Source organism: Phaseolus vulgaris, chromosome 9 (genome assembly GCF_000499845.2).
Source record: "Phaseolus vulgaris cultivar G19833 chromosome 9, P. vulgaris v2.0, whole genome shotgun sequence".
NCBI classification, from domain to species: Eukaryota; Viridiplantae; Streptophyta; class Magnoliopsida; order Fabales; family Fabaceae; genus Phaseolus; species Phaseolus vulgaris.
Window position 1 is genome coordinate 37,625,471 of NC_023751.2, and position 18,864 is coordinate 37,644,334.

Sequence of the window (18,864 nt, forward strand, 5' to 3'; positions counted from 1 at the left end):
TTTTCCTTTGGTTTGATTCTTTAACTCCTTTTAAGAATGAAGGAGTTGTGTGTTTTGCAGGTTGGTCTTAAATTTCGCTTGAAGGTTCTATCTTGGTTTTTGGATTAAGTAACTCTTAAGAAGAGCTAAAAAATTCTGTTTGTTAAAGGGTTGAGATACCCTAAAGTGTCTCCTATAATTTTTTTTATTTTTTGCTGATCAAATTAAAAAATAAAACTTTTAGGACTAGCTTTTGTGTTGGGAAATAATTCTCTTTGGTTTTGTTAATGTGTTAGTTGTAAAGAGGAGTTTGTTAAGTTCTTTAAGTTATTCTATTTGTTGGAGATTTGTGTTTGTGGTTTGCTTTTGGTTTTGTTCTTTTGGATTTTGATGTGTTGATATACTCTAACGGTTGTCAAGGATGATTTTCTGTGTAAGCGATATTCTTGAGTTTTTGGTTACTCAATAACTTTTGTTAAGAAATTATTTTAGGTTGAAACGTAAAAGTTTATCATTTTTTTCTTTTTATTTTATATAAGGATTGAGTCATTAATATTTATTTATTTATTATATTTTTTTTTGATAAAAAAAGTTAGAATAACTAGTGTTTGGGATTTGCTTGAATGATTTGTTTCCGGTAAATACTTTAAAAAAGTCAAATAAATTTAAATTATATATATAAATTAACATGGAAATTTTTCTATTAAAAATATCATAATTAACATGAAAGCTTATGAATATTTATTTTCATCTTCCTAATTCCGAAAATGGAAAAAAAAAAAGAAAAAAAGTAACATGAATCCTGTAGGAAAAGTAGTTATGTATTCAAAAGCAACAATTGCGGAAGGTGAACGCTTCCTTCCAAGGACAATGATTATTTGTTCTCTTGAAGTGTGTCCTATAAGAAAACATGCTACGCTGCTCATAGCATTCTGATTATTTTGTAAGTGAATCCATCACAGCACAAATCGAGTGTAGATAGATGCAAAGGTTCCATCATGGGAAACATTCACAGTACCAACAGTTACTCTGATCGGTTTCCTCTAGACAATTATTCAGAGGTTGTCTTCCTCAAAACCAAGAACCGCAAAGGGCGTGAAGTTGTGGACACTTGGAGAGCAGAATACCACTCGTTTGGAAGGACAACCTGCGAACTCCAACTCACCAAAACCACATGCAGTAATCACGAAGAAGAACTACGCATCTCAGTCCATGACCACGCAGCAAGCCATGCAAACGACGACTTTGATTTTCAGATGAACATGAGCGTCGAAGACGGTCTTCTGCTGGCAAACGTTTCTCTGCACGGACCAAGATGCATGCAGCAACTTCCCGAGAGGAAAATCCCTGTGGCGCAAGGTGGGGTTCTGAAGTCCTCCTCCTTCTTATACGGACGCGACACTGACCGAAAGGGTCTTGTTATCATTTTAAGGGAAAAGAGATGCGATGATGATGAAGAGCTTCCTCACATGATCACTGTGAAGCACTGGTTTGTGGCTGCGCGTTGTTCGCAAGGTGTCTCTGTTGTGGCAAAGGTTCGCAGTAATGATGGGGGTTTGAGTGTTGAGATTGAAAAGCCTTCAAAGCATTCGAAAGGTGAGTTGTTGAAGATGTTTGATGATGTCAAAGAAAAAGGGTGGTGCCCTGGAACTACAAGTTGTGACGGTGGAATGGAGTTTTCGAACCAAAACAATGGTAATGTTCTTCCAGTGATGAACATGAGCGGCCACCAAAACATCTCTTCCCTTTTAAGCTCAGCTGGATACAATGATGGCAATTACAACGGTTCTGTCATATTTCGTGGATGTAAAATTTTGTTTGACAGTGCCTTTTTTCATCCGAGGAATTGGTCAAATATGGGGAGCAAGTGAAATAGTGTGATATATCTGATAATCAGAAAATAAATAGCAGATGTTTAAGGAATGTGTTGGTATATAAAATCTTTGTTAACGTTTTGTTTTTTCATTTTTATCAGCTATAAAGATTAAATAAATAATAACTATTTCACCGGTGGTACAATGGTTATACAAAACTATAACTATAACTCATCATTGGAGTACAAAACAAAGATCAAAGCTAACCTAGCTAAATAATTAAGATAAATTCAATACTAAAATCAACATTAAATCATATATACATATTAAATCATATTTTTTTTTATCAGCAATAAACTATTAAATTAAATCGGTTCACTTAAGGGGTGATCCAACCCTTGTACATATAACAAAAGATAAAAGTTCATTTCCACCATCGTATCTAAAATTCACAGATTAATCCTCTACTTCCTTTCCAATACTAATAGCTATAACTGAAGAAAAAAACAAATAACACACCAGTATTAAATCGAGTACATACATACCAAATGTTCAAGACACCATTCAGAGAATGAGAAACTCACTGAAGGTATCTCTGAGTTGATCCAAGACCAAACATTGACCTGTGCCAAAGAAAATACTTCAGTATGATCAACCACTCATCCTTTAAACAAACAATTATTCTTGTATCTCCAAATCTCACTGACCAAAGCTATCCAGATATTACCCATAGTAAGATTAACTGAATGAGGTGCATCAAAAATTTTGAAGTGTTCAAAATGTGACCAGGGAATGATAAGATCAACCGAATTCATTCCAAACCAGTCATAACATAGGTTCCAAATTTGCCAAGCTACCCTGCAATCAAAGAATAAATGATTTGTTGACTCCTCTGATAACCTGCATAAGCTGCAAAGATTACACTCAATTTGTATCCCTCGTTTCACCAGATTTACCTTGGAAGCTACCTTGTTTTCAATCACCCTCCAAGTTGTGACATGAGCTGAAGGCAACGCTTTAATCCTCCAGAAAGATTTGTAAAACCTTGAATTTTCCTCATCTCCTTCTCCCTTTAAAAGCCCATAAGCAGACTTGACTGAAAACGCTCTTGTCTCACTATCCTTCCAGACCCATTTATCCCCTATCTCTGACTCAATCCTCTATTAGAAATTGTTTCTAAGAGCTGGCTTACTTGATTCTCCTCCCAAGTGAATAAACCCCTTCTCCACCTTAAATTCCACTCCCATACCCCATTAGCCTTTGATCCACATTCTCTTATGTTTGCTTCCTTAAGAACAGATAAAGAGAATAACCTTGGGAATCTACTTTTCAAATCTCCAGATGTTACCCAATTATCTGACCAGAACAAAATGTCTTTCCCATTTTCAACTTCCCAATTAACACAATCTTCAAACTTTCTTCCCCACTTCTCTGAACTTCATACCTTCATCAAATCTCTCCACCACAAAGAAACTTTGTTACTATCATTATGAAGTTCCTTTAGGCCTCTCCATCCACCGTACTTAGAATTTATTACCTCCCTCCATAACCCTCCTACATATTAAATCATATATACATGTAATTTAGAGAATCAAGACACTACTCAAAATAAGAAAAATAAATTAAGAATACTACCCACAATCAAATCTTTAATTAAATAATAGCAAACCCCTGGGTGAATCATCCTCTCCAAAATCTTTGTTAACGTGGAACTTTGGTGCTTTTTATAATACTTACAACAATTGGTGGTTGTTGTATAATCCCTTTTTTCGAGTCTCTGAACAAAATTTCAGTGAATACTCCTTCCATTGCTCAAAATGTCAAGAGAAGTTCACATTATCATCATTCAACTGTCAATGTATTAGGTTTTTATGATATTCTTTTAGTAGATAATCATACATTAATGATCTCAAATTTTCATATAATTTAAATATAAATTTATCTTTTATGTGTATTTATTTCTAAACTCATCACATCAAACATTATATATAACTCGGAAACTTCAAACTATCATTTTTCTCTTTTAATATTTGCACATTTTAATTCATTCTTTCTCTATCTTAGCTTTTGACACAAAACAAACTTCTTATTCATACAAACATATATATACGAGAGAAACTTTATCCATAAATAATTATTATGAGTTTTTGCAATTGTTTTCAGCACGTTTCGTTTCTTCATTTCGACATCTGTTTATATCTTTCCTAAGTGATAAAAATTATTTACTCTTTACAAACTGAATAACATTTCAGTCTTTCAAAGTTCAGATCTAGGCTTTGGACAAAATAATATCTAAAAGTTATGAATAGTTTTTTGCCGATAAAAAAAAAAAAGAAGAAGTTATGAATAGTAAGATACACTGTCAGTCACATATAAATAATTCTATAATATTACATTAGTTCACACATTTACATTTATAATAAGATATATAAGTGTTTATCTTTAACGTCAGAAATAATACTAGTAATTAATAATATGTTAATTTTGCTCCCTCTCTGGTGCCAGTAGCAGTGTGACTGACAATAACAAACCCTTAATTGATTTGATTTTATGTTTAATGCTTAATAAGTTAAGTGAGAAATCACTATTAATGTGAATAGAAAATGAATGATAATGAAAAATATTTTCATTTTCTAAAGTAAATCAAATTATTCAAAGACTACACTTAGGTACAGAGTTGTAGTAGTTGGCTTTGTTTAATGCAGAAATGATTATAACTCAAATAGCAGAATTGCTGAATGGAATTGCCGAGAAATTTGATTGGGATAAAATAATGGAAGGTGATAAAATTATTGGACTCAAACAGGTGAGTTAAAATTTGAATGAACAAGGATGTGAGGCATTTCTTTTACAATTACAATTTAATTCATTTGTTTAAATTGCATTGTTATTGATAAAGATTTGAAGTTTTTTTGCACTTTATGTGAACCAGGGGAAGCAGAGCATATCATTGGATAAAATATATTATGCAAATTCATCTTTTCTTTTTTACTTCTCTTCTACACAACTGGTAACTGACTATGATTGACATTTTTATTTTTTTTAGTTAATAGCTATCTTTTAAGAATTTTGTTATATATCTATAGTAATTTTACCTACTTTAGATATTTAATATAATATGCATATACGATAATGCTATAAAGAAAAGTTAAGGATGTTTTTGGCCATGGTAAATACACTACAAGAAAATCATGAAATAGAAACTAATTTTTAGAGACCAAAATAATTAGTTACAATAGGAACTAAAATAGAGATCATTTTAGAAACTAAAAAAAAAATTGGTTTCTAAATTAGTTTCTATTATTTTCTATTATTGTTAAATAGTTTCTAAATTGGTATCTAATTAGCAACTAAGATTTTAACTACCAATTATTTAGTTTCTAAATTTGGTAGCAAAAACCTTGGTTGCTAATTAGATACCAATTTAGAAACTATTTAACAATAATAAAAAATAATAGAAACTAGTTTAGAAACCATTTATTTTTAGTTTCTAAAATGGTCTCTAATTTAGTTACTATTACAACTAACTATTTTGATTTCTACAAATTGGTTTCTATTTGGTGATTTTCTTGTAGTGATAGTTAACGTGCTGCCAGAAAAAAAGTGTACTAGACCTTTCATTTGAAAGTTGTTATATTATAAATTGTTAGTTAATTATGATAAAAAAAAAAAGTAATGCACAAAAGTTACACATAAGATTTTAAGCTTAGTTTTCGACAAGGATGCAACAAAATGGCTACCCAAATTTATATCTAATGCATTTATGAGACTTTGTTGGAGTAGTAAAGATGCATTTGTGGTTAAGTCAGTTGAACCTTTTCAGTGCAACTGCCAGTAGGACTGCATTTATTAACTTGCTTTATTATTTATTAATCATTTTCTATAAATTTTCTTCTTTCAATTACAATTTTATGTTTGATTATATTTTGAGTTTTGGGACAAATCAAAGTGAACTCTTATTTAAAAAACTAGAATATAATTTTCAGATTTGTTGGGTATTACTATATATCTGTGACAATCCAGTGCAAGGAGTGTTGTGAAGGTGTGTCTAATGTCTTGGGCTATCATATATTGGGGTGCAGCTTATGGAATTGATATGATAGGCATGTCTCTATTCAATGCTATTCGTCCTGCTGCTGCAGGTGGTACAATGTAAGTTTTCTTATGATTTCTTCACTTTTGTTTGGCTTACCTGTCAGTTCAAAAAATATGAATGTAGATCCCTATTTGGGATTAACATCTCAAATGATATTTGCCATAAGACCTGCCTGTAAATATTGAGATTTAAAAAAAAATTAAATAACTTTTTTATTTTTTAGATTATAATTTTTTTTAATTATGATACATGTTTATATTGCAGGTTTCTGATCGAAGAAGTGTGTCAACTAATAGAACAAACTCTGGACATCAAGAGAAGCATAGTTGAAGAATATAATATAATGTGAAAATGATTTGTCTTACTTTTGTTTTGTAAACAATATGATACATTTTCATTTGTAGTACTTCATACCAATATTCTTTTTTTATTGCTTTTTTCCTAATTCTTTTAACTCATATTTTATGTTTGAGTTTTAATTTCAGTGTGTATACTTCATATACTTTGATATAAATTTAAATTTAGTTTTATATGCATAAATTTTCAATTGATGAGTGTTATATCCATTTATTTGTTTTCTTTTATTGAAAAATTACTTTAACAAACATAGATAAATAAATACAATAGATGTAAATAATTGTGGTTGAAAAAGCACATGAATGCTTAAATGATAAACAAGTAAAAAAAAATGGTATTTTACGGAGGTTTAGAAACCTATGGTAATTTATGGAGGTTTCGAAACCTATGGTATTTTATGGAGATTTTGAAACCTATGATATTTTATGGAGGTTTTGAAACCCATGGTATTTTATGAAGGTCCTAAAACCTATGGTATTTTACGGAGGTTCTTAAACCCATGGTATTTAATGGAGGTTTTGAAAGACTTTTCCTTGGGTTTAAAAAAACCCCGGATAACACATTTCCCAGGGATGATTTAGCGGGGGAAATTGTAACACTGGGTAAATGACTTAGCGGAGGTTTTAACCCTTGGTAATGTAAAAATAAACTCTCGTTAAAATCATTTTTTCTTATAGTGTACTATGGTTTGCTTTCTAGATAACTAAGATTAAAGAATTAAATTGATTTGACTTTGATTTTAAAGAATAAAGGACTTGTAGTGTACTGCATATATAGTCATTGGGTGCAGATTGGTTTCAGAGTTTATTCAATCCCAATCCACATTATATTTAAAAATCAATACCTTCACGGCTACTTTTTATCATTATTCAAAAAGGACAATTCCATTTTTTATACAACCACATTACAACTTTTAATATTATTATTTTAATACTTTTTTATATCATTTAATTACAAATTTATCCTTTACTATATATATTTATTTCTAACCATATCACATCAAGGTTGTATAGAACTCTTTCAGTTCTCACACTATCATTTTCCTTATTCAAATGTGTTGTGCATTTCATTTCATATATTTCTTATGATTGTCATGTTATACACCATGTTTTATCACTACAAGAAAATCATGAAATAGAAACTAATTTTTAGAAACCAAAATAATTAGTTGTAATAGTAAATAAATTAGAGACCATTTTAGAAACTTAAAAAAAATTGGTTTCTAAATTAGTTTCTATTATTGTTAAATAGTTTCTAAATTGGTATCTAATTAGCAACCAAGATTTTTGCTACCAAATTTAGAAACTAAATAATTGGTAGTTAAAACCTTAGTTACTAATTAGATACTAATTTAAAAACTATTTAACTATAATAGAAACTAATTTAGAAACCAATATTTTTTTTAGTTTCTAAAATAGTCTCTAATTTAGTTACTATTGCAACTAATTATTTTGATCTCTAAAACTTAGTTTCTATTTCATGATTTTGTTGTAATATAAAAGAAGTTACACCTGCTAAAACTCTACTTTGAAGACGTGGCTACTCTACAATTTTAAGTATACACGGGACTCTGCTACCCTGCCATACAATTATGCAGGTAGCATTGGTTATCAAGTGTTATGGTTTTACGGTTTTGGATGCAGTGTTTAATGTTTATTGATTTTGAAAGCAACATGTAGAAGCTTTAGGGCACTTGTATTGTTGATTTTGGCTTAATCCCAAGTCCCACATTGGTGGGTTCATTGTTTGGGAAGGAGGTTTGAGGGTTATAAATTAACATTTCCTCCTTCACTGTAATATATCCTAATTTGTAATATATTCTCCCATAATAATAAAAGCGGGTTGTTTCAGCTGTGCTCGGAGATTAGGCTAAATTGGCCGAATTCCGTTAACAATTTTCTGGTGTGTTTTTCCCTCTTTATCTCTTTTATTATTCCGCTCTGTTTATTCAATATTATTTGTCGGGTAGCTCTGTTAATGTTCTGTTTTAGTGGGGAAATTACCCGTTTTTCCCAACAAGTGGTATCAGAGCCGAAGGTTCGCCCTTGGGTTGTTTGAAATTATTTGTAATATTGAATACTATATTTTGAGTTTGTAATGGCAAATCAAGAAGAAAAAGCGAAGGATGTATCCAGAGTGTCGGGCTCCTCGTCATCATGGTCGAGGTTCTCGGTGTCCACTTTGAAATTGGCGGTGGAAATATTTGATGGCACTGGACATTTTGGCATGTGGCAAGGAGAGGTCTTGGACTCTCTTTTTTAGCAGGGTCTTGATATTGCTATTGAAGGAGAGAAACCAGAAGAGGTAAAGGAGAAAGACTAGAGCATCATCAACCGGTTAGCATGCGGAACTATTTGATCCTGCCTGTCCAGAGAGCAGAAGTATGCTGTAAAAAACGAGACTTCTGCACACAAACTGTGGAAGGCATTGGAGGACAAGTTTCTGAAGAAGAGTGGTCAGAACAAGCTCCTGATGAAGAAAAGGTTGTTCCGATTTGACTACCAGCAAGGTACTACTATGAATGCACACATCACTATGTTTAATCAGTTAGTAACAAACCTGTTGAATTTAGATGTGAAGTTTGAGGATGAGGATTTGGCTTTGATGTTGTTATCATCTCTTCCTGATGAATTTGAACATTTGGAGACTACGCTCCTTCACGGGAAGGAGAATGTGTCGTTAGATGTTGTTTGTTCTGCTTTATATAGTCATGAATTGAGAAAGCAGGATAAGATGAAAACCAAATCAACGACATCAGAAGAAGCATTGGTGGCAAGAGGTCGTCAACAAAGCCAGACAAAGGGGAGAAGAGGGAGGTCTAAGTCTAAAGGTCGAGTCGTTGCCAAATATGAGTGTGTTTTCCATCATGAGAAAGGACACTGGAAGAAAGACTGTCCAAAACTGCAAAAGAAAGGGAAGGCTCCGCAAGATGCAAATGTTGCAGAATGCAAAAGTGATGTGGAATCAGATATCTCTTTAATTGTCTCGCTTTCAGCATCATCGTATCCAGATGAGTGGATATTGGATTCAGGTTGTACCTATCATATGTGTCCCATTCGGGAATGGTTCTTTGAATTTCAAGAACTTGATGGCGGTGTTGTTTACATGGGTAATGATAATCCTGGGATATGTTCAATCAAGCTGCGAAATCATGATGGATCCACCAGAATTTTCCGGGATGTACGGTACGTGCCAAAGTTGAAGAAGAATCTCATCTCATTGGGGGCTTTAGAATCTAAAGGCCTAGTTGTTTTTTTTTTATCAGCAATAACAAATATATATATAAAAGAACGAACCATTTCAGGGGTGGAACAACCCGTATACAAGGAAAAACATAATCTAATCAACTATCAGACCCTCCAAACCCATCTAGCAAAAGCACCAACCACTCTAAAAACCTAAATAACATTAAATAACCAAACACATACATTCCAAAGGTTCCAAACACCAGTTGGAAAAGGAGATCGAATTAGTGCTAGATTTTGCATAAATCCAAGACCAAACCTTTGCTTGCATCAAAGTACAGACTTTAGACATGTCAACCACTCCCCTATTAAAAATAATAGAGTTTCTGTGAATCCAGATTTCCCCCACGACCCCAACCCAAATAGTATTCCACACTTCATTAATCGAAGCAGAGGATGTGTTCATCCTGAATTGGGCAAAATTTGACATAGGGTCATTGTGAGATACGAATGACACTCCCAGCCACTTATAACAGAAACACCATACTCGTCAAGCAAAAGTGTAGTCGAAAAACAGGTAGGACTCTTCCTCCTTTCTACACAAACATCACAATGAACTTTCAACCAACACCCCTCTTCTATACAAATTAACCCTAGTAGCGATCTTATTTTGCATCACCCTTCAAGTTGTAAATAAAGCTGAAGGTACCACTTTACAACTCCATAACTTACTAAAAACCGGAGAAGGATCTGCCTCACAATCCCTCCTAACCAAAGAATAAGCAGAGTTAACTGAAAACCTCTGATCACCCCCTCCCTTCCACACCCATTTGTCTACCTCCCCCAAAACCAGTCTCGCCTCAAGTAAAGCCTGACTCAATTGATCCACCATAGACTTCTCCCAATTGAAAAAAGGTCTGGGCCAGGCTAAATTCCACACCCAAACTCCTTCGGACCGAGACCCGAGCTCAGCCACCCTAGCATTTTTGGCCGAACAAATAGAAAACAATATCGGGAATACTCTCTTCAGCGCACCACAACTGAGCCACCTGTCCTCCCAAAAAGAAATATCCTTTCCATCTCCAACTTTCCACTTGAACCCATCGATGTGAGATGAAATTCTTAAAGCAACTTCAGGAGCACTGGTGATGTTGAAAGGTGTGAGGAAGAACAATTTGTATTACTATCAAGGTAGTATAGTGGTGGGGATAGTAGCGACATCAATTTCTAGCACTAAGAAGGATGACAAGGCAACGAAGTTGTGGCATATGAGGTTGGGACATGCTGGAGAGAAATCCTTGTAAATTCTTACCAAGCAGGGATTGTTGAAAGGTACGAAGGCTTGCAAACTTGAATTTTGTGAGCATTGTGTTCTGGGAAAGGCACTGCAATTCACAATACCAAGGCTATTATGGATTATGTGCATTCAGATGTGTGGGGACCTGCCAAGACTCCGTCAATCAGAGGTAGGCATTATTTTGTCTCTTTTGTGGATGATTTTTCTAGGAGAGTTTCGGTGTTTACTATGAAGAACAAAAATGGTGTGCTTGAAATTTTCCTTAAGTGAAAAGCTCAAGTTGAAAACCAAACAGGAAGGAAGATTAAGGTTCTCCGAACAGACAATGGAGGAGAATACAAGAGTGATCCGTTCTTGAAGGTATGCCAATATTGTGGCATAGTTCGGCACTTCACTGTTAGAAAAACACCACAGCAGAATGGGGTGTCGGAGCGTATGAACAAGACACTTGTGGAGAAAGTTCATTGTATGTTGTCTAATGCTGAATTAGGCTGAGAGTTTTGGGCTGAGGCTGTGACATACGCTCAACATCTCGTCAATCGTTTGCCATCGTCTACTATAGATGGCAAAACCCCGTTAGAGGTATGGTCTGGAGAACCTACAACTGATTATGATTTTTTGCATGTTTTTGGTTCTATTGCATATTATCATGTGATTGAATCAAAGTTGGATCCACGGGCAAAGAAGGCTCTTTTCATGGACTTTAGTCCTGCAGTGAAGGGATACCGTTTGTGGTGTCTAGAGGCAAAGAAGACGATTATCAACAAGGATGTTACCTTTGATGAATCTGCCATGTTAAAGAAGGTAAATCCAGAAGGAGCTGATAGTACTCCGCAATAGGTGGAGTGTGCCCGGAAGCAGGTGGAGTTTGAGCAGACAGTGGTGATCCCAACACGAAATACCACAAGTGACTCTCCTATGGCAGAAGAAGAGTCAGATGAGGAAGAGGTTCCTACCCAAGAATCTCAACAGCAATCAGCGCCAATTGCAGTTAGAAGACAGAGACGAGATATTCAGAAGCCTGCTCGTTCCATGGATATGGTTGCCTATGCACTTCCAGTTGTTGATGACATTCCATACACTTACCCAGAAGTCATTCTGAGTTCAGAGAGTGGTAATTGGGCAGGTGTGATAGAAGAGGAGATGTAGTCTTTGAAGAAGAACAAGACGTGGAAGTTGGCACAATTACCAAAAGGTAAGAAGGCAATTGGGTGCAAATGGGTATTTACAAAGAAAGAATGATTTCCTAATAAAGAAGATGTTCACTACAAGGCAAGGTTGGTTGCTAAAGGCTTTGCTCAGAGGGAGGGAATTGATTATAATGAGGCATTTTCTCCAGTTGTTAAACATTCCTCCATTCGAATTTTGTTGGCCTTGGTAGCACAGTTGAATTTAGAGCTAGCTCAACTTGATGTAAAGATCGTGTTCCTACACAATGATTTGAAAGAGGAAATCTATATGACTCAACCAGAAGGATACAAGGTTGCTGGTAAAGAAGATTGGGTTTGTAAACTTAGCAAATCGTTGTACGGACATATTGAAGAGCACCCACTGTGGATCTGAATAAAGAGGGATCAGAAAAGGTTGCAGAAGCATTTTGTGGAAGCTTTAAGTTGGTAATCATAGGTGTAGGTTGTGGATGGGACTCAAGCATTTGCGTTCGTTGAAGAAGACTTTGAACATAGTGACGCTGTGATAAGTGCAAAGATCCATCTTGGAGAGTGGAGACATCAATACCAAGGAAGTGATGTAGAGGGCCCAAGTCCTTTAGAGCAAAAACAAAACTAAGAGTGGAAATAAGAGAAATAATATCAGTAGGTACAGATCCAGTAATAATTATATCATCTACATAGATGAGAACAAACAAAGAAGAAGAATGAGTAAACCTAACAAACAATGATGGATCACTAGTAGTGGAATTAAAGCCAAGACTTTGAAGAGTGATACTTAGCTTTGTATACCATGAACGAGGTGCTTGTTTGAGACCGTAAATAGCTTTGTTAAGCTTACACACTAGCTGTGAATTGTTAGAGATAAAACATGGTGGTTGTTGCATGTAGACATCCTCATACAGATCACCATTTAAAAAGGCATTGTTGATGTCGATTTGATGAATGTTCCAATGAGCAGACACAGCATGAGCAAGCACCACTCTGATATTAGTATGTTTGATTACAGGACTGAAAGTCTCTGAATAATCAAGACCTTCAGTTTGACTATATCCCTTGGCCACAAGACGTGCTTTGTGTCGCTGAAACGTGCCATTTGCATTATACTTATTCGTGAAGATCCATTTACAGCCAAGCTCCTGATGGTAGAGGAGTCAAAGTCCAGGTTCTATTGGCAATCAGAGCACGGTATTCATCTTGCATGACTTGATTCCATTGAGGAGATTGGAGTGCAGCTTTGAAATTGACAGGTTCAGAAGGCACAGATACAAGAGATGCAGTATATATTTTGGGCTTGGAAATACCAGACTTAGCCCGAGTAGTCATAGAATGAACATTTTGGTTAGATAAAAGGAACCAAACACTCATTAGTGGTGACAGCAGGTGACAATGTGTGATTGTGTAAAGGTGTTGTGGGCAGAGTAATGGAATCAGAAATAGGGATGGAAGAGGGAGAGGAAGAGATCACAATTAAAACAGGAGGAGTAATTTGAGACACAGGGGCAACATCAGTGTTAGGTAAAAAACCATATTTTGAAATAGAATATGGAAAAATATCTTCATAAAAAACTACATGCCTTGAGATATATATTCTACCATCAGGTGAACGACAGATGTAGCCTTTATTACATTGACTATAGCCAAGAAATAAACAACAAGTAGACCTGAAATTTAATTTGTTAAGATTGTAGGGACGAAGGAGAGGATAACAGGCACAACCAAAACTTTTAAAAATAGTATAATTAGGTTTCTTGTGAAAAAGAAGTTCATGAGGAGTCTTACCCTGTATGACAGAAGATGGAAGAACATTGATAATCTGACTAGCAATGAGAAAAGCTTCACCCAAAAAATTTATAGGAAGAGAAGCTGCGGAGAGCATAGATAGGCCCATGTCAACTATATGACTATGCTTCCTTTCAATAGCACCATTTTGCTCGTGTGTATGTGGACAAGTGAAGCGGTGTTGTATACCAGATTCATTAATAAAAGATTTAAAACAATGAAATTCTTTCGCATTATCAGTCTAAATAGTTTTAATTGTAAGACCAGTTTGATTTTCAGCCAATAATTTGAAGGTTTTGAAGGCAACAAGCGTTTGTGATTTAGAGTGTAACAAATACAACCAAGTGAATTTGGAATAAGCATCTAAAAACGAAATATAATATTTTTCACCACTTGTAGCATGCATAGAAGCAGGACCCCATATATCAATGTATATCAATTGTAAAGGAAGAGTATAAACAGTTGTAGAAGAGGAAAAAGGAAGTTTATGAGCTTTCCCTTGAACACACGCATCACAGAAACCAGATTTAGAAGTACAAGCAATATTACATTGATTTAAAATGTTTTTGACTACATTAAAATTGCAATGACCAAGTCTGTTGTGCCACAACTGCAGAGCAGGTTTTTCAGATTTAAAGGATGTGTAATTAGCAGAGTAAGCAGTGGATCTTAGAGCAGGAAAAACGTATAGACCATCTTTAATGATTCCTTGAAACAGAATTTGCTTGGTTACCTGATGTTTAACATAACAGGAATCAGAGTAGAACTCAAAGAAAACATTATTATCTTTGGCAAATTTGGAAACGCTTAACAAATTTTTATTGAGAGTAGGAACATGTAAAAGGTTTTGTAAAGAAAGAACAGTGTTAGTAACAGGAGAAACACAAGATGCAGAACCAATATGAGAGATAGACATACCTGCACCATTACCAAGTTTAACATTTGCAGAGCCTTGATATTCTTGATTATCAGTAAACAGAGTTGAGTCGTGTGTCATATGGTGAGAAGCCCCACTGTCCGGATACCATAGCGGATCTTCGATAATGGAAGGTGTGCCAAGAATCGATGGTTCACCATCATCAAGAGATAGAGAAGAAAACGGGGATGTGTTGGCAGTGACCTTGGAAGAAGATGATTTACCAGTCCAATGCCAACATTGAAACGCATGATGACCAATTTTTGAACACAATTGACAGCGAACCCGATTAGGTTTGCAGGATCCAGAAGGAGAGGGGGTCCAAGAATCACGGTGAAAAGAGCGAGGTCCATTAGATCGAGAATACCCGCTTGAGGGTTTATGCGGAAAACGACCACCACGGGAGTATTGATTGAACGATGGACGAAAGGATGGGATTTGATGATACTGAGAATGAACAAAAGTAGCATTAGCTTGAAAAGAAGAGTGAGCAAGCTTATACCTCTGAAATCGTTCTTCTTGAGCAAGTAAAAGGGATTCAATCTCATTGATTGAGTAAGGATCTGTGTGTGACGTAACAGCAACAATAAATGCATTGTATTCTTCTGGTAACCCTTCAAGAATACTTTCAATATGATCTTCAGTAGTAATTGGGGAGCCGATTGCAGCAAGCATGTTGACAGCCTTTTTAATGTCATGAAGGTAAACAGAAATTGTTTTGTCATTCTTGGGAGTCTTGAGCAGCAACTTCATCTTCTGAATTTGAGCACGCGTATGAGAGGCAAACTGTTCTTGAAGACATTTCCAAATTTGCGCCGAAGAATCCAAGCCCACGACTTTTGTAAGAATCGGTGTAGTCATTGAAGCAAGAAGCCAGGCGATGATAAGCTGATCTTGTTGTTGATATTGAAGAACTTCCTCTGATGGTGAAGAGGGAGAAGATGAAGGGGACGAAGAAGGAACCTGATTTCCTTCAAGAAACTTCAAGAGTTTGAGACCACGTATAGTGGCAAGAACTTGATGACGCCAGAGAACAAAATTGTCTTCATCAAGTTTGAGGTTTATGGGAGTGGTGAATTGCTGAACAGAGGCCATCGGAGAAGAAGATGAAAGGAAAACAGAAGAGGAAGAAGAGGCAGTTGGGGATGAAGACATGTGTAAAAAAAAAAGGCTCATGATACCATGTTAATAGGAGAGAGAATGAGTGGAGGCATAGAGAAATAAAAGAGTAAAATATTCATATATTCACTTCAATGTAAACTGATACAGAGTTATGAAATATATAGGCAAAGATACACTTGGAGACTAACTGAACCTAACTTAAGTAATCTGCTTAACTTAGCTTGGAGCAAGTGCCATATTGGCAGTATCTCTTGCAGTCTGCAAAGCTGGTGCCAGCGTTCTGAAAATTCCTCTTTACAAGGTAATTATTCGTGAACTGTGGCATTTGATTAGCTTGGAGGGTGATTGAAAACAAGGTAGCCTCCAAGGTAAATCTGGTGAGACGAGGGATACAGATTGAGTGTAATCTTTGCAGCTTATGCAGGTTATCAGAGAAGTCAACAAATCATTTATTCTTTGATTACAGGGTAGCTTGTCAAATTTGGAACCTATGTTATGACTGGTTAGGAATTAATTCGGTTGATCTTATCATTCCCGGGTTACATTTTGAACACTTCAAAATTTTGGATGCACCTCATTCAGTTAATCTTACTATGGGTAATATCTGGATAGCTTTGGTCAGTGAGATTTGGAGACACAAGAATAATTGTTTGTTTAAAGGAGGAGTGGTTGATCGTACTGAAGTATTTTCTCTGGCACAGGTCAAGGTTTGGTCTTGGATAAACTCAAAGATACCGTCAGTGAGTTTCTCATTCTCTGAATAGTGTCTTGAACCTTTGGTATGTATGTACTCGATTTAATACTGGTGTGTTATTTGTTTTTTTCTTCAGTTATAGCTATTAGTATTGGAAAGGAAGTAGATGATTAATATGTGAATTTTAGATACGATGGTGGAAATGAACTTTTATCTTTTGTTATATGTACAAGGGTTGGATCACCCCTTAAGTGAACCGATTTAATTTAATAGTTTATTGTCGATAAAAAAAATAAAAATTGATTATATATCTTTGATGTAACTGGTCCTTCAGATCCGTTGTGTAACTGAAGCTGTCCTGAAAGTTTGTATAAATACGTGATATGTCTAAAGACAATAAAAATATTTGCTACTTTGATGTTTTCTTTACAATCCACCTAAATTTTATGAAACCCGGTCTTAAAGATTAACAAGATAGCTAGGTTTTATTTTACCATCACATTGTGTACAACTGTTCTCTTACAAAGATAGAATGTTTATTTGAATGTGGTTTTCTGTTGTTTTCATATTTTATTTTTTTTATCAGCAATGAATAAAATTAATAAAATGAGATACTTTAGGGATATCCCAACCCGTATACAAAACACATAGTTACTTCTTCTTATGGCTTATAACTACACGCTTGCAAGAGGAGCTAAGCATGTAGCTAGAGCCACTTGGAACAGCATCCCAAGGTTGCACCAACATCACAGAAAGCCTAAAAAATTTACGGTAACTACTTTATCAAATAGCACATTATCTAACCAAACTTCACACCACAAATTTTCCAGGTCAATCCCTTGCCAGAGCCATCAATTTGTGTTATGGTAAAACTAAGCCTTAAGCTCTTTATCTTGTAGTTTTCATATATCGACATGGCATTCCATTCTTTTGGTGCAGCACATTGCAAATCTTCTTGGTAACAAAAAGTTGGTTTTGCCTGTTCCTGCTTTCAATGTCATTAATGGTGGATCACATGCTGGAAACAAACTTGCTATGCAGGCATGATTTTAAACACTTTTTTCTGTCTGTGAGAGGTGAAGCAAGACATGTGTTTCTAATATTTATGTAATACTATGAATATGCAGGAGTTTATGGTTCTTCCTGTGGGAGCCTCCTCTTTCAAGGAACCCGTGAAGAGGGGCGTAGAAGTATATCACAATTTGAAGGTTAGTTTGCATGTTGCATCCATTTAGTTTTTCCCACATGTATTTTTAAAATTTTTCCAAATTAGGATATCATTTAATGTAATAGATAACGTTTTAAAGTTCTCATTGCTTCTTAGGCCTGGTGCTTATCTATGAATGCTTTCATGCTGTGATGGCTTGTCAACTTGATTGTAGATATGTACTACTGTGTCTTAGTTATTAACGAAAGGCTATGCTCATTTTATTTCAGTTTGTGATTAAGAAGAAAAGTGGCCAAGATGCAGTAAAAATGTTGGTGACGAAGGTGGCTTTGCTCCTAACATTCAGGTCAATGATGATTTTTAACTCGTTTCTTTTTATGCAACTCTGGTACTTTGTCACTCATTTGCAACGGATCGTTATCTTGAATAAATTGATTCTTTCCTCGTTATCCATGTGTGCAAATTTATCCTCTAACCCACATCCGTTTTTCAGTGTGTAGACCTTAGTAGCAAAACAAGTATTTTGCTCTGAAGGTGTTAGTTGGTACTCAAGAGCCACAATTCATCTTGTTTAGGAGCACTTATATCTCATGTATACGGGTTGAGACATCTTTGAAGTGTCCCATTTTATATTTATTCATTTTTTGCTGATAAAAAAAAATAATCAAATTCATATTTTAAAAATTAAGATTTTTTTTACAGCAAGCAATTAAAAATAAATAATTGAGATATTGAATTGAAACTTTTAATAATATATGAACTACATTTGATAAATTTCAATACATGGATCAAAGAAGTAATAAAGCCTATTATTTATTATCAAATATAGTTTTCAAATTAGTTACTTTAAAAATAAGATTATAAAGATAATTAAATTGTCAAGTTGTCAGCCACAGAAAAAGAATAAACGCAATAAGAAAAAGAAATATAAGAATTATACTCCTACTATGATTATTCTATTAAGATAATAAAGGATAGATGTTCCTTTCAAATGTAGCATAAACTATCATTTCTATCTTTATAATGATAATATATATAGGATAAACCCTAAATCCTTTAATCTACCACTCGGATTGAGAACTTAAAATCACAAGACATGGAAACTCCACGTTTACCTATACGCAAATAATAATAAAAATATTGAAATGTCAAGTTGTCAACTACCAGAAAAAGAATAAACGCAATAAGAAGAAAAGAAATATAAGAATTATACCACCACTGTGATTATTCTATTAAGATAATAAAGAATATGATTAAAAAAAGATAATAAAGGATAGATGCTCCT

General features: G+C 34.7%; 1 long non-coding RNA gene across 1 annotated transcript; it reads left to right on the forward strand.

Annotated features, from left to right (window-relative positions):
* Positions 1–15,933: 15,933 nt before the first annotated feature.
* Positions 15,934–17,964, forward strand: LOC137821728 (uncharacterized). The gene is made up of 4 exons (XR_011082872.1): positions 15,934–16,018; positions 17,351–17,452; positions 17,539–17,619; positions 17,849–17,964. It is a non-coding gene; the product is annotated as an uncharacterized lncRNA (long non-coding RNA).
* The last annotated feature ends 900 nt before the right edge of the window (positions 17,965–18,864 follow it).